The 13,639-nt window shown below is 39.8% G+C and overlaps 1 protein-coding gene across 1 annotated transcript in view; it reads right to left on the bottom strand.

Annotated features, from left to right (window-relative positions):
- Positions 1-13,639, bottom strand: part of GMDS (GDP-mannose 4,6-dehydratase) — a 664,099-nt gene that overhangs the window by 101,165 nt on the left and 549,295 nt on the right. The gene's annotated exons all lie outside the window — the stretch shown is intronic.

Below are 13,639 nucleotides of genomic sequence, written 5' to 3'. Positions count from 1 at the left end.
GTAATTGTGGTTTTACTAGAATGAATAACATTGATCAGTCATGATAATGTAACACTAAGCTAACCTAAATTTAAATATAACAATAGAATAAAATAAATATAACAATAGAATATTAAGAGAAAGGAGGGGTTGGGCAAAAGAAGGAAAATTAAAAAAAAACAACAACCCTTGTCTTGAATAAGAGGAGGCCAATAGATAATGTAAGAAACAAAATCAAGAGCCGCAATAAAAATGTTATTTAGAAACATGGAGCTCAATGCCAGTGTATCAGGGTGCAACGGGATTTTCAGAGAGATTAGAAAAACAGAGCAGAGCAAATACTTAGCTTGAGGTAAATGAGGACAACTGACCAAGCAGAAGAGCATACATACATTTGCAGGTGGAGAGGGCCACAGAATTTCTCAAGTAGCACATAGCATGTGAAAATGGAGGGGGAGGGAGAGTGGAAGGTAGGCAATTGCTGGGTTTTCTGACAATTCCTGTAGAAGGATTGGAATTTAAATGATGTGCTAAATTAACTGGGAAAAACAAAACTAACAATGAAGGAGAAACTCATTACCAACACGAACATTACAGAGCATTACAAACCGCAGGCTGACTGACCAAGGTCCTCCCCAATTGCTCCCTCCACATTGCCTGCCAGGGCTCCGCCCACCAAGCCATAGTTCTGCCTCAGGGTTTCTGATCTGCCCACCTGCCCTGAAAACCCAGTGCTTCCTGCCCCCACATCTCCTCCTCCCACTCTGCCTTCTGGACAACCACTGACACTCCTCCTGCCATACCCTCCATAGAGGAAGCCACCCTTGGGGCAGACTGAGGAGCTGACTGGGAAGAGCCAGGCACGCTGCAGACTGCAGGAGAATGGGGGAGAGGTGTGTGCCAAGGGAGGAAGGGTTTTCACTACCAGGTGCTGGGGAGAACTGAAACAGGTCCCTCAGGTTTGGGCCCCTGGGGATGTTAGAAAGAGTGGCTTTGATGGAGTCCTTGGGGCAGAGACAGACTGGTCTGAGGGGAAGAGGGAAGGAGCTGGGAGGGGAGACAGTGAGGAGAGGCAGCTCTTTGTTCATTTTGGCAGAGCAGGGAGATGAGATAAAGGGCAGGGTCTGGAGGGAATGAGTGTTTGTGGAGGGGTACCTTTAAAAAAGATGTTTGGATTTGAAAGTGTCAAAATGCTGATGGGAAGGAGCTGTGAAGAAGGGCTGATGGCAGAGGAGAGAGGGATGACCCAGAGTTTCCTGAGAAGGCAGGAATTTCTGCTCCTAGAAAGAAGTGAGGGGTGGAACAGGAGAGAGGAGGACAGGATATAATTTTTAGGTTCAGGGAGCACTGTTTGAATCACAAAACCTACCCTTATTTCTAAAAGTCAGCATTGTGCAAAGGGGTGTGTGTGTATGGAACTTAGGTGTGTACAGGTCTTTTGGCTCATCACTGAAATGGAAACTCCTTTGTCTCCATTCATGCCCAGTCTTGCTCCATTTCATTCATATTAATAATGATAACTGTTATTAAATTATGGGTTTCGGCTCTTACATTGCAGTTAATAAATAATCAACTATGACAAAAATCTAAAATTTAAATCCATTATACACTGTTCATGTAGAAGACTGTTCATTTTACTTGTTACAGTAATAGGGGCTTTTCTTCTGTGCTTTCCATACAATGGACCTTTTGTAAATATCAGCTGACAAATCCCCAAACTCAGAGTCAGGTGAGTAGTCCAATCTGTAGCTCCTATGTGGGGGAAAAGGAATTTAGGGGACCGAACAATTTACAAAAGGTTTCATGGGGAAGGGTTCAGACGACACCCCTATCTCATAAGGTGGAAATGAGCAGAATGGGTGGGGAGGACACAGTCAATTTTATGGGGAGGACTCCCAAACATCTTCTGTAAGAGTTTTCAGTTGGTCAATATTTCCCTTGCTTTCTCCTTTCTATCAGGATCATTGAGAAACTATTAGAGAGGTTCTCCTTTAAGTGGTCTTTACTTATGTTTTATCGTTAGGAAACAGGACTGGTATAAATAACTCAATGGTAGAAAAGAAAAAAGAAAAGAAGACCAGAGGTTGTTCTCCTCGGCAGAAAATGGCAGTGGAAGGGATTCAAATACACAGTGGCTTCTGCACGAGCCCCAGTGTTTCTGTGCTGTGTTTTTCATGGACCCCTAACCGTGCTCTATCCACAAAACCTACCATTCTTTCTAAAAGACAGCACTGGTGCAAAGAGGTGTGTGTTTATGGAACTGCTATATTTTGATTGATTTTAACTCAGCTAAGATGTCCCACTCCCAAGAATGTAAGTGGAGTTTCTCCTGCTTTATGGGAGTAAAATACACTGAGGTCTTACAAGGGGCTCTGGTGGGAAGGTGGCAATTCCAGGACTAGTGCTCCAGTTCTGTATGAGAGTTTCAGCCATAGTTCAGGGCCTTCTGTTGTCCATACCTCCCATATTTGGCCAACTTTATCTACGCATCCTGCTTCCTTCTCCCTCCCACAAATCTTCACTAAGTACCTACTAAGTGCTAGGCACTAAGCTAAGCCAGGAGCCAATGACACAGGCATGAGTAAGCAAGACATGGTCTTTGTCTCTAAGAGGCTTGGAGACTAGTGGCCACCAAAATGGAGTGTACTAATGACAGCAGAAGGCAGACAGGGTGCTATTAGAAAACCAGGGAGGGCACTTAGCAGGACTTGGCTGAAGGTAGGGTGTGAGCCAGAGGAGGATGCCTAAGCCAAGACCTAGACAATGAGTGTGGGGAAGCAGAGGTACAGTAGGTGTGGGTATCTCTTCATGCACACCAATGTGGTCAGGCTGGTCCAACCCAGCTTACTTGCTTGCCCACTGCCCACATACAGTTTAATAACTCCTGCCTCCATGCCTCTTCTCATGCCATTCCACCCACTTGGAATGCTTTCCTTCTTCTTAACTACCATTCATAACTCCCACTGTGGCTTGTTTAAGTCTACCTTTCTACGGATACCACTCCAGTCTTGATCACGGTGCTATTGCCTCAGTACTGATATAAAAGAGTTGCACAATAACACAATCTATTTGTATATATTTGTAAAGAATGTGTTCTTATCGTCACCCAGTTAGAGCCGACACTTCTCAAGGACAAGAGAATGCCCTTTGATTCTCTTAGATGAGTTTGGCTTTGAGAGAAAAATGAAGTGGGCAGAGAGCATCAATTGTACATGACACATAGTGAGGACTACCTCAGCCTCCAAGACACGGAAGATATCAGGGCTCAAATTAGATCCTGCACCTGCTAATAATTCAAAACGCACTGCTTCAGGAAAGGGCCATATCACTGTAGGCCGTTATAGTTTTTTTTAATGTGTGAAAACCCCAAGTATCTTAGAAGTTATAAATATAAAATGATAGTAGGGCTTAAATTTCCAGAGAGAGAGGGGAGGGCACAACACAAGGAAGAAAGAAAGGAGGGAGTGAGGAGGGGCAAAACTCTTTCAATGGTAAGTTGAAGCTTATATGAAAACACCAAATCTTTTTATTACTAAATGTTATGTGTATACTTTTGAAGAGTATCTCCAGAAAGTTCCCATGGTACCTATATTCAGGAATAGGCTCTCTGCAGGCTGCTCTTAGTGTGACTTCCTAGCACCAGTGACAGATCTACGTGGCAGATGACTGTCTGGGAGCTGTGTTTCCATCACTTGGCAGCTTAGATTTCACTCACTGGGTAGGGACATCAAGGAAACAGGTAGCAAGCTAGTAAGGTGGGAGGTAGAGCCATCAGGGGCTCCCAGGCAGCTGGTGGGAGAACAGATGCCGTGATCCTCTGTCGGGGAAGGGACGCTTGGCGCACCTGTGCACACCTTCAGGTGTGAAATCCCCAGAGGAGAGATGCAGGGCCACATGATTTCCTTCTCCTAACTTCCTCCCTAAAAACCCTGAGAAGTGCATCATGGGAAAATCTGCTCCTCAGAAATGCCTGACTGGAAGGATGTGCTTTTCCCATGTGCAATCTAGCACAGCCTTGAGCCCAGCAAATAGGAATGCAGAATCCACAGCAAACCTGCACACACTGCTTCCTCTTCTCACAAGCCCTCTTCTGAGCCTCAAGGGACAAGGCTCAGAAATCCTACCCATCACAAAAACATTTCCCTATCAGGGAAAGAATACGATGAACACAAATGTCATTATGTCAGCCAGGAGGACTTTAGAAACACTAAAGTGTTTCTTTTAAAATATATAATAATTGTTACCCTTGTTGCTTTTACTGAAAATGTAGATACAGTACCACAAACTATGATCAGTATTTCCCTTGTCTGAAACCACAAACTTGTCTGAAAGGGCCATATCACTGTAGGCCGTTATAGTTTTTTTTTAATGTGTGAAAACCCCAAGTATCTTAGAAGTTATAAATATAAAATGATAGTAGGGCTTAAATTTCCAGAGAGAGAGGGGAGGGCACAACACAAGGAAGAAAGAAAGGAGGGAGTGAGGAGGGGCAAAACTCTTTCAATGGTAAGTTGAAGCTTATATGAAAACACCAAATCTGAAAGGGCTTCAGCCTGTACTGTGAACTTTCCTAAAATTCTCAAAGGTCTATAGCCCTTAAAAAGCAGTGACTGGCCTCTGTGTGCCATACATACTTTGCTAAGCAGCCATAAGCACCCGTAATCATGGTAGCTGACTCAGTTTGAAGCATAGCCCCATGCAGTAGCCGGTGGTTCTTACATGGTTGCAGGCTACTCTTACAACTCCCTTTTCAAAATCTAATAAGATGAATGACAGAAAATTAATCAAGACAAGTATTCGCCTGCTTGGTTTATGATACTATCACTTTAATTGTAGAAGAAAACTGCTTCCTTTTCACATGACTTAGTAATAAATTAATGAGAAAGTGAAAAGCAAAACAATACATTAATGGGAAAAAACAACAACAATGCACCCTCCTTTGAACAAACACATACACACCATGTAATGTTCTTAGAAGAAAACATCTGTGGTCATGAAGGCACCTTCTCAATACTAATGATCAATTGGGAATTTAATCGTCAAATATCACCTTAACTTTCACCAGGATTGCACGTGGGGCTGAGTATCTTCCACTAACCCAAACTCGAACGAATGTGCTATCTTCTGATAAATTCAAAGCAAAAATCACTTAAATGGTGTCAAAGACTTCAAGAGCAAATACTTGCATCAATTCTAAATTTATAGATGGTAACACATTTTATAAGCTTTTCCAGTGAAAATTACAACAGATATTTTCAAAACAGTAGCAGGAGTGAGAAGTGACAACAGATCTGAAAACAGCTAAAGTGAGCATGTTCAGATATTGACCAGTGTGTCTAATATGAAAGGCATGCAATACGAGGTTAGTGCAAGTCCACCAGTTCAGAGAAAGTATCTCTCACCTTCCTTGAAGCACACACAACACAGCAGGTGAAAATGATGGCAGGGAAGCAAGTTTTCTGTCTCACTTGATGGCTCCACTAGTCAAGTTCTCCTTCACTCTCTATATCCAACTGTTCACCAAGTCCTGTTCTGTCTTCCTTGGGTCAGTCTATCCTCTCCATCTCGATGCCTTTGTGTCAACTCAGGTCCTTAGCATCCCTCCTTAGTAGCTCCTGGGATAGGAAGCATGGTGGCTTCCCAGAGCTGTCACCACCACGTGAGAAGGAACCATGCTGGAGGAGTTCCTGCTCATCTAACATGGGGAAATTAGGTTGACATTGGACACTCATGGAAGGACGTTCTGACAAGCGGCCTTTCAGTCTCCATCGGGGCTCAGTGAGTAGATATTATAGAGCACCCACTGCCAGCCAGCTACTGCCAGCACTGAGGACACACTGGTGAATTAGTGGACACCAGTCCTACCCCCTTCCCTTACAGCTAAAGGTTCTCCAGGATGGGATGGGCTCCAGGAACTAGGAGTAGTGCCACTGGGCAGGACGAGATATGCTTCCAGTGACAGACCAAAACAACACGTAGTGAAAATTATCCTTCACACATCCTTCTGATCTCAAGTTTTCATCAGAACTTGGGCCTCAGATGTCCAAAAGCCGAGGCTACGCATCTTGGGCTCTCTTTGCATTATGTTGGGGCTTCTCCTTCCCAGAGGCATGAAGGCCCAGGGTTAATTGGGCAACTTGTTTGCTTATAAGTGACTTCACTATTTGCATGTAAGCCATCACCTTGCAAAGCTTTTGAAGGATGAGAAGTACAATATCAAAGGCATTTAGTTTCAGAGAAATGCAGTGATAGACCCTGGCTCTACCACTCACTGCTGAGCAACCTTGGAGGGTACTTCACTATACCTCCTTTCTCTTCCGTGAACAGTATCCCCTGCCCTGAAATTAAACTGAATGGGTGTACAGCACATGGCATACTCTTGGGCTACAGTGAACATATTGTTTTGTCTACCTAATACCACTTTTTTGCCTTTATTCAAGAAATAACATTCCCATGTTGATGGAGGCCTCTGCTTCTTCCAAACATAGAATTCTCTCTCCCTGATGACAGGATAGGTCCTCAAAGCATGCCCCATGCCCTGGCTTCAGTGATTGGTCTAGAAGTGATCACAGGATTCAGTGGGGACAGCTTGGATCCTTCCTTGGAATTTCTCTTAAGTAGATAGATAGCTATCAAAAAGGGTTCTAGTCCTCTTTGACTATGTTACGTGTATCCTCAGAAACACTATCAATGACATCCTCTGTCACAGGGACATGCTGAAGGAATGTAGATGGCATTCCAAGAGCAGTAGAGCCAAAAGGCAGAGAAGAATGACAGAGTTCCAGATCTCAGACTCAAGTGCCCCTGAGGCCACTGGGAGTCCAATTTCAGTCCCTTAAGAACAAAAGAATTCTGACAAGTAAAATGCTCCTAATATAAATACTTTAATTATGCTAAAGTCTTTGTTTTATTAGCATGAATACTTCACACACTAAGAAATAAGAATTTATATATATCATCCATCACAATTTTTGGAGCTTAACAGTTTCAAATAACCTGGCTCACACTGCTTTCCCACCCTGGTGATTTCTTGAGACCCTGCCCACCCAATTCTTTCAGGGTCTGTTACACACAAACAGCTAGCTTCAGCCTGTACTGTGAACTTTCCTAAAATTCTCAAAGGTCTATAGCCCTTAAAAAGCAGTGACTGGCCTCTGTGTGCCATACATACTTTGCTAAGCAGCCGCAAGCCCCCGTAATCATGGTAGCTGACTCAGTTTGAAGCATAGCCTCTAGTAGGCAGCTCCAAGCCAGCCCAACACTTTGTAGGTCCTACCAAGAGGTCCTGAGCCAGGCCTTGGCAGGAACTTTGACCTGCAGTGCAGTGGATCCCAAGAGACCCCAAAACCAACAAACCCAATGGCCAGGTTCAAATCACACCAGAGCATCACCCAATTAATGGCACACACAACACAGCCAAAGAATGGACTTAGCAAATACCAGAGTCCTGCAAAAGTGAATCACACTCTATGGTGTCAGCCCCTACCTAACAGCTTGTCTGCTGTAGTCACAGCAAATCCTCACAGCTGGTTAGTGAATCCCACCCACTGATGTGCCAACAGCAACCAAGGCTCAAATAAAACAAGAAGGCACAATAACCCACACAAGGGACACCCCTGGAGCATCTGGCTCAGGTGACTTGGGAGTCTGTGCCAATGGGCCCCACAGAACAGGACAAAACACCAGAAAAATAATGAAATAAAATGGAGGCAAGCAATCTACCAGATACAGAGTTGAAAACACTGGTTATAAGAACGCTCATTGAATTTAAGGGAAGAGTAGATGATGTCCTTGAGAACTTCAACAAAAAGATAGAAACCATAAAAAAAACCAGTCAGAAATGAAAAATACATTAGAGGGAACCAAAAGATTAGTTAAAGAAGAGGACTGATTCAGTGATTTGGAAGACAAGGCAGCAAAAAGAAAACCAAATTAAAAAGTGAGGATAGTCTAAGGGACCTCTGGGGCAACATCAAGCACAACAACATTTACATCACAGGGGTACCAGAAGAAGAAGAAAGAAAGAGATTGAAAGCTCATTTGAAGAAATAGTAACTAAAAAGTTTCCTAACTTGATGAAGAAAGTAAACATACAACACCAGGAAGTACAGAGTCCCAAACAAGATGAACCCAAAGAGTCTCACATAAAACACATCAGAATTAAAATGCCAAAGGTTAAAGACAAAAAAGAATCTTAAAAGCAGTAAGAGAAAAACAGTTAGTTACCTATTTCCATATGACTGTAAGGTGGTTTCCCAACAGAAACTTTGCAGGTCAGAAAGGATTTACAGAAAACATTCAAATTGGTAAAAATCAAGGACCTACAACCAAAACTACTCTATTCAGCAAGGCTGTCATTTAGAATTGATGGAGAGATAAAAGAGCTTCCAAGATAAGAAAAAGTGAAGGGAATTAATCAATATCAAACCAGTATTACAAGAAATGTTAAAGGTATCTTTAAGAAGAAGAAAAGTAAAAATATAAATGATAAAATGGCAATTGCTACATACCTATCAATAATTACTTTAAATAAGTGAATTAAATGCTCCAATAAAAAGACATAGGTGGCTGAATGGATAAGAAAACAAGGTCCATACATATGCTGTCTATAAGAGACTAACTTCAGATAGAAAATACACACAGACTGAAAATAAAGGGATGAAAAAAGATATCTCATGCAAATGGAAAGGAGAGAAAGCTGGGGTAGCAATATTTATATCAGACAAAACAGACTTTAAAACAAAGGTTATAATAGGATTCAAAGGGGGACATTTCTTAATGATAAAGGCATCTATCCCAAAAGAAGATATAACCATTGTAAACATTTATACATCCAATATGAGGGTATGTAAATATATAAAGCAAATATTGGCAACAGTAAAGGGAGGGATCCACAGTAATACAGTAATAATAAGGGACTTTAATACCCACTGACATCAATAGATAGATCATCCAGACAAAAAAAATCAATCCTATATAATAAAAGGTTAATAAGCAAATTGTCCCCTCGACTGGGAGTTCGACTGGGGGTGGGCCGGCCAACCGCCAGCGGCCCCTCCCCCGCACCGGCCTGGCCCGATTGGCCCTGATCGGGGCGGGCTGGCTGGACCCCACCTGTGCACACATTCGTGCACTGGGCCTCTAGTAACTAAATAATAGCCTTAAATGACACTTTAGACCAGATGGATTTAATCAATGTTGTTAGGACATTTCACCCCAAAGCAGCAGAACATACATTCTTTTCAAGCACACATTCAATGTTTTTCAGGATACACCATGTGTAAGGCCACAAAACAACTCTCAACAAATTTAAGAAGATTGAAATAATTTCAAGCATTTTCTCCAAACACAATGGTATGATGCTAGAAATCAATTACAATAACAAAACTAAAAACACCCAAACACAAAAAGATAAATAACACACTATTCAACAATGAATGGATTAACAATGAGTTCAAGGAAGAAATCAAATGATTCCTTGAGACAAGTGAAAATTAAAACACACGGACCCCTAATCTATGGGACACAGCCAATGGAGTTCTAAGAGGAAAATAGCAGTACATGTGTATCAGAAGAAACAACAAATATCTCAAATAATCTAGTCTTACGCTTAAAATTTTTTTAAAAAAGAAAAGCCAAGAATGAGTAGAAGGGAGAAAATACTACCGGTCAGAGCAGAAAGAAACAAAATAGACCTAAAAAAACAAACAAACAAACAAACAAAAAACAATATAAAAGATGAATGAAACAAACAGCTGGTTCTTTGAAAAGATGAATGCAATTGATAAGCGTTTAACCAGACTCATCAAAAAATATATACAGAGAAAGGACACAAGTGAAAGAGCATAAGTGACAACTGACACCACAGAAATACAAAAATTATAAGGAAATACTACGAACAATTATATGCTAACAAATTGAACATGGAAGAAATAGATAAATTCCTATAAATATATAATCTTCTAAGACTGAATGAAGAAGAAAATATGAGCAGATCAATAATTACTAATAAATTTCAGTCAGTAATCAAAAATCTCCCAAGAAACAAAACTCCTAGTCTTCACAGGTGAATTTCACCAAACATTCAAAGAATATCCTCAAACACTTATCCTCAAACTATTAATTTATGATAAAAAATCTCAGCAACTTGGGAATAGAGGGAATGTACCTCAACATTATAAAAGTAACATATGTCAAAGCCACACTAATTTCATACTCAATGGTGAAAAGTTAAGAGCATTTTTTAAAATATTTTTATTTAATATATGTTTTTTAAGAGCATTTTTTTAAAATTTTTTTATTTAATATATGTTTTTTAAGAGCATTTTTTTTTTTAATGATCAAGAACAAGTCAAGAATGTTGACTTTTACCACTTGTATTCAACATAGTACTGGAAGACTTTGTCACAGCAATCAGAGAAGGAAATAAAGAAAGTTCATCCAAACTGTAAAAGAAGTAAATCTGTCATTTTTTTTTTTTTTTTTTTTGCAAATGACATAATACTACACAGAGACAACCCTAGTGACTCCACCAAAAACCTATTAGAACTGATAAATGAATTCAGTAAAGTAGTAGGATACATAATTAATATCCATAAATTGGTTGCATTTTATAAAAACAACTAGAGGCCTGGGGCACGAAATTCGTGCATGGAGGTTGGGGGGTTCCCTCAGCCCATCCTGCACCCTCTTGCAATCCGGGACCCCTTGAGGGATGTCCGAATGCCAGTTTGGGCCTAAACTGGCAGTCGGACATCTCTCTCATAATCCGGGACAGCTGGCTCCTAACTGCTGGCCTGCCTGCCTGCCTGATCACCCCTAACCACTCTGCCTGCCTGCCTCATCGCCCCTAACTGCTCACCTGCCTGCCTCATTGCCCCTAACTGCCTTTGCCTGCTTGCTTGATTGTCCCTAACCACTCTACCTGCCTGCCTGATCGCCCCTAACCACTCTACATGCCTGTCTGATCGCCCCTAACCACTTGCCCCTAACCACCTCTGCCTCAGCCCCTACCGCCGCAGCATCATCCAGAAGGATGTCTGGAATGACATCCAGAAGGTCGTTCAGCTGTCTGGTCTAATTAGATTATGCTTTTATTGTTATAGATAAGGAACTATCAGAAAGAAAAATTAAGAATACAATTCCATTTACAATTGCATAAAAAATACCTGGAAATTAGTTTAACTGATGAGGTAAATGACCTTTGTACTTGGAAAATTATAAGACACTGAAGAATAAATTGAAGGAGATACAAATAAATTGAAGAATATACTATGCTCATGGATTAGAAGAATAACACCATTAATATGTCCACAAAACTGAAAGCAATCTATAGATTCAAAATACCTATCAAAATACCTGTCAAAATACCAATGACACTTTCCTCAGAAGTAGAGATAATAATCCTAAAATTCAGAGGGAACCACAAAAGACCCTGAATATCCACAGCAATCTTGAGAAAGAAGAATAAAGTTGGAGGCATCACACTACCTGATATCAAACTATACTACAGTAATCAAAACAGTATGATACTAACATAAAAACAGGCACACAGATCAATGGAACAGAAGAGACAGTACAAAAATAAACCCATACCTACATGATCAATTAATTTATTACAAAGGAGGCAAGAATATACAGGGTAAGGATAGTCTATTCAATAAATGGTACTGGGAAAATTAGACAGATACATGTAATAAAATAAAACTTTCTCACAACATATACAAGAATAAACTCACAATGGATTAAAGATTTAAATAGATGGCTCAAATCCATAAAACTCCTAGAAGAAAACAAAGTCAATAAACTATTTTAACATTGCTCTTAGCAATATGTTTTTGGATAACTCTCCTCAGGCAAGGGAAACAACGAAACAACAAAATAAAACAAAAAAATTCAAATGGAATTACATCACATTAAAAACTTTTTGTATATGGAAGGAAACCATCAACAAAACAAAAAGATAACCTACTGAGTGGGAGAAGATATTTGCCAATGGTGCATCTGATAAGGGTATAATATATATAAGGAACTCATACAACTTAACACCAAAAACCCCCACAATCTGATTTAAAAATGGGCAGAGGACCTGAATAGACACTTCTCCAAAGAGGGCCTACATCTGAAAAGATGCTCAACTTTACTAATCATCAAATAAATGTATACTAAAACCACTTCACACCTGTCAGAATGGCTATTATCAATAAATCATCAAACATCAAGTGTTGGTTAGGAAGTAGAGAAAAGGGAAGCTTCATGCACTGTTGGTGGGATTGTAAATTGGTGCAGCGGTATGGAAAACAGCATAGAGGTTCCTAAAAAATTAACAATAGAACTAACATATGACCCAGCAATTCCATTTCTGGGTATTTAAAGACATATAAAACACTAATTTGAAAAGAGATATGTATCATTTACACTAGCCAAGATATGGAAACTTAAGTACCCACTGAGAGAGCACTGAATAAAGAAGTGGTACATATATACAATGGAATATGAGTCAGCCATAAAAAATGTAATATTACCATTTGTGACAACATGGATGGAGGACCTAGAGGGTATTATGTTAAGTGAAATAAGTCAGACAGAGAAAGACAAATACCATATAAGTTCACTTATGTGAAACCTAAAAAACAAAATAAATGAATAAACAAAAAAACCAAACTCATAATTACAGAGAACAAAGTGATGGTTGCCAGATGGGAAGAGGTTGGAGAGATGGGTGGAAAAAGTGAAGGGGATTAAGAAGTACAAATTGTTAGTTATAAAAACAGTCATGGGGATGTAAAATACAGTATAGGAAATTTAGTCAATAATATTGTAGTAACAATATATTGTGTCAGACATGCACTAAACTTATCAGGGGGATAACTTCATAAGTTATATAAATGTCTAATCACTATGTTGTACACTTGACACTAATATAATATTGAATTTTAAGTGTAATTAAAAAATAAGAACATTTATTAAAAAATAAAATAAAAATGTTTAAAATGGTAAATTTTGTCATATATATTTTTTACCAGAGTAAAAAATTTTCCAAAAAAGAAACTTCCAATCTTCCATGTATACTGTTTCCCACAAATTTTTCAACTATTCCAACAGAAATCTACCTTCAAAATTTTCTAATGCAACAAGTGAATGTAGTGCATGAGTATAAAGTAGACCATTTTCATATGCAGGTGTTGCAAAAGTAGGTTTATAGTTGTTCGTATGTAAAATGAAGCAATAACTAAGACATAATAATACAAGAATAAACTCTGTTTTGTGTATTCACAACTGTAAACCTACTTTTGCCCAATCTTGTACAGTGTAGGATTCACTCAACTGGCAAAACTCCAACCAGGTCTGATGGTTAGTCGGTAGCAGTTTATCATGGTGAATTTCCTGATTTTAATATTTGTATTACATTTATGTGAGAAAATATCTATGTTCATGGGAAATACACACAAAAGTCCTGGGTGATGGGGCACCAGGCTGGCAACCTACTCTCAATGATTCAGAGAAAAGAAGATTGTTTGTAATGCATTGAAACTTTTCTGTAAGTTTTTAATGGGTTTAAAAACCTATATATATAAAAGCCTAAGGTACCATTATGACTGGTCAACCGCTTGACTGGTCAACCGGTCGCTATGACAATGCACTGACCACCAGGGGGCAG

Source organism: Myotis yumanensis, unplaced genomic scaffold, assembly GCF_028538775.1.
Source record: "Myotis yumanensis isolate MYYU_CA2020_CCGP unplaced genomic scaffold, mMyoYum1.0.hap1 SCAF_2, whole genome shotgun sequence".
Lineage (NCBI taxonomy): Eukaryota > Metazoa > Chordata > Mammalia > Chiroptera > Vespertilionidae > Myotis > Myotis yumanensis.
This window is presented reverse-complemented; position numbering and strand designations above follow the sequence as displayed.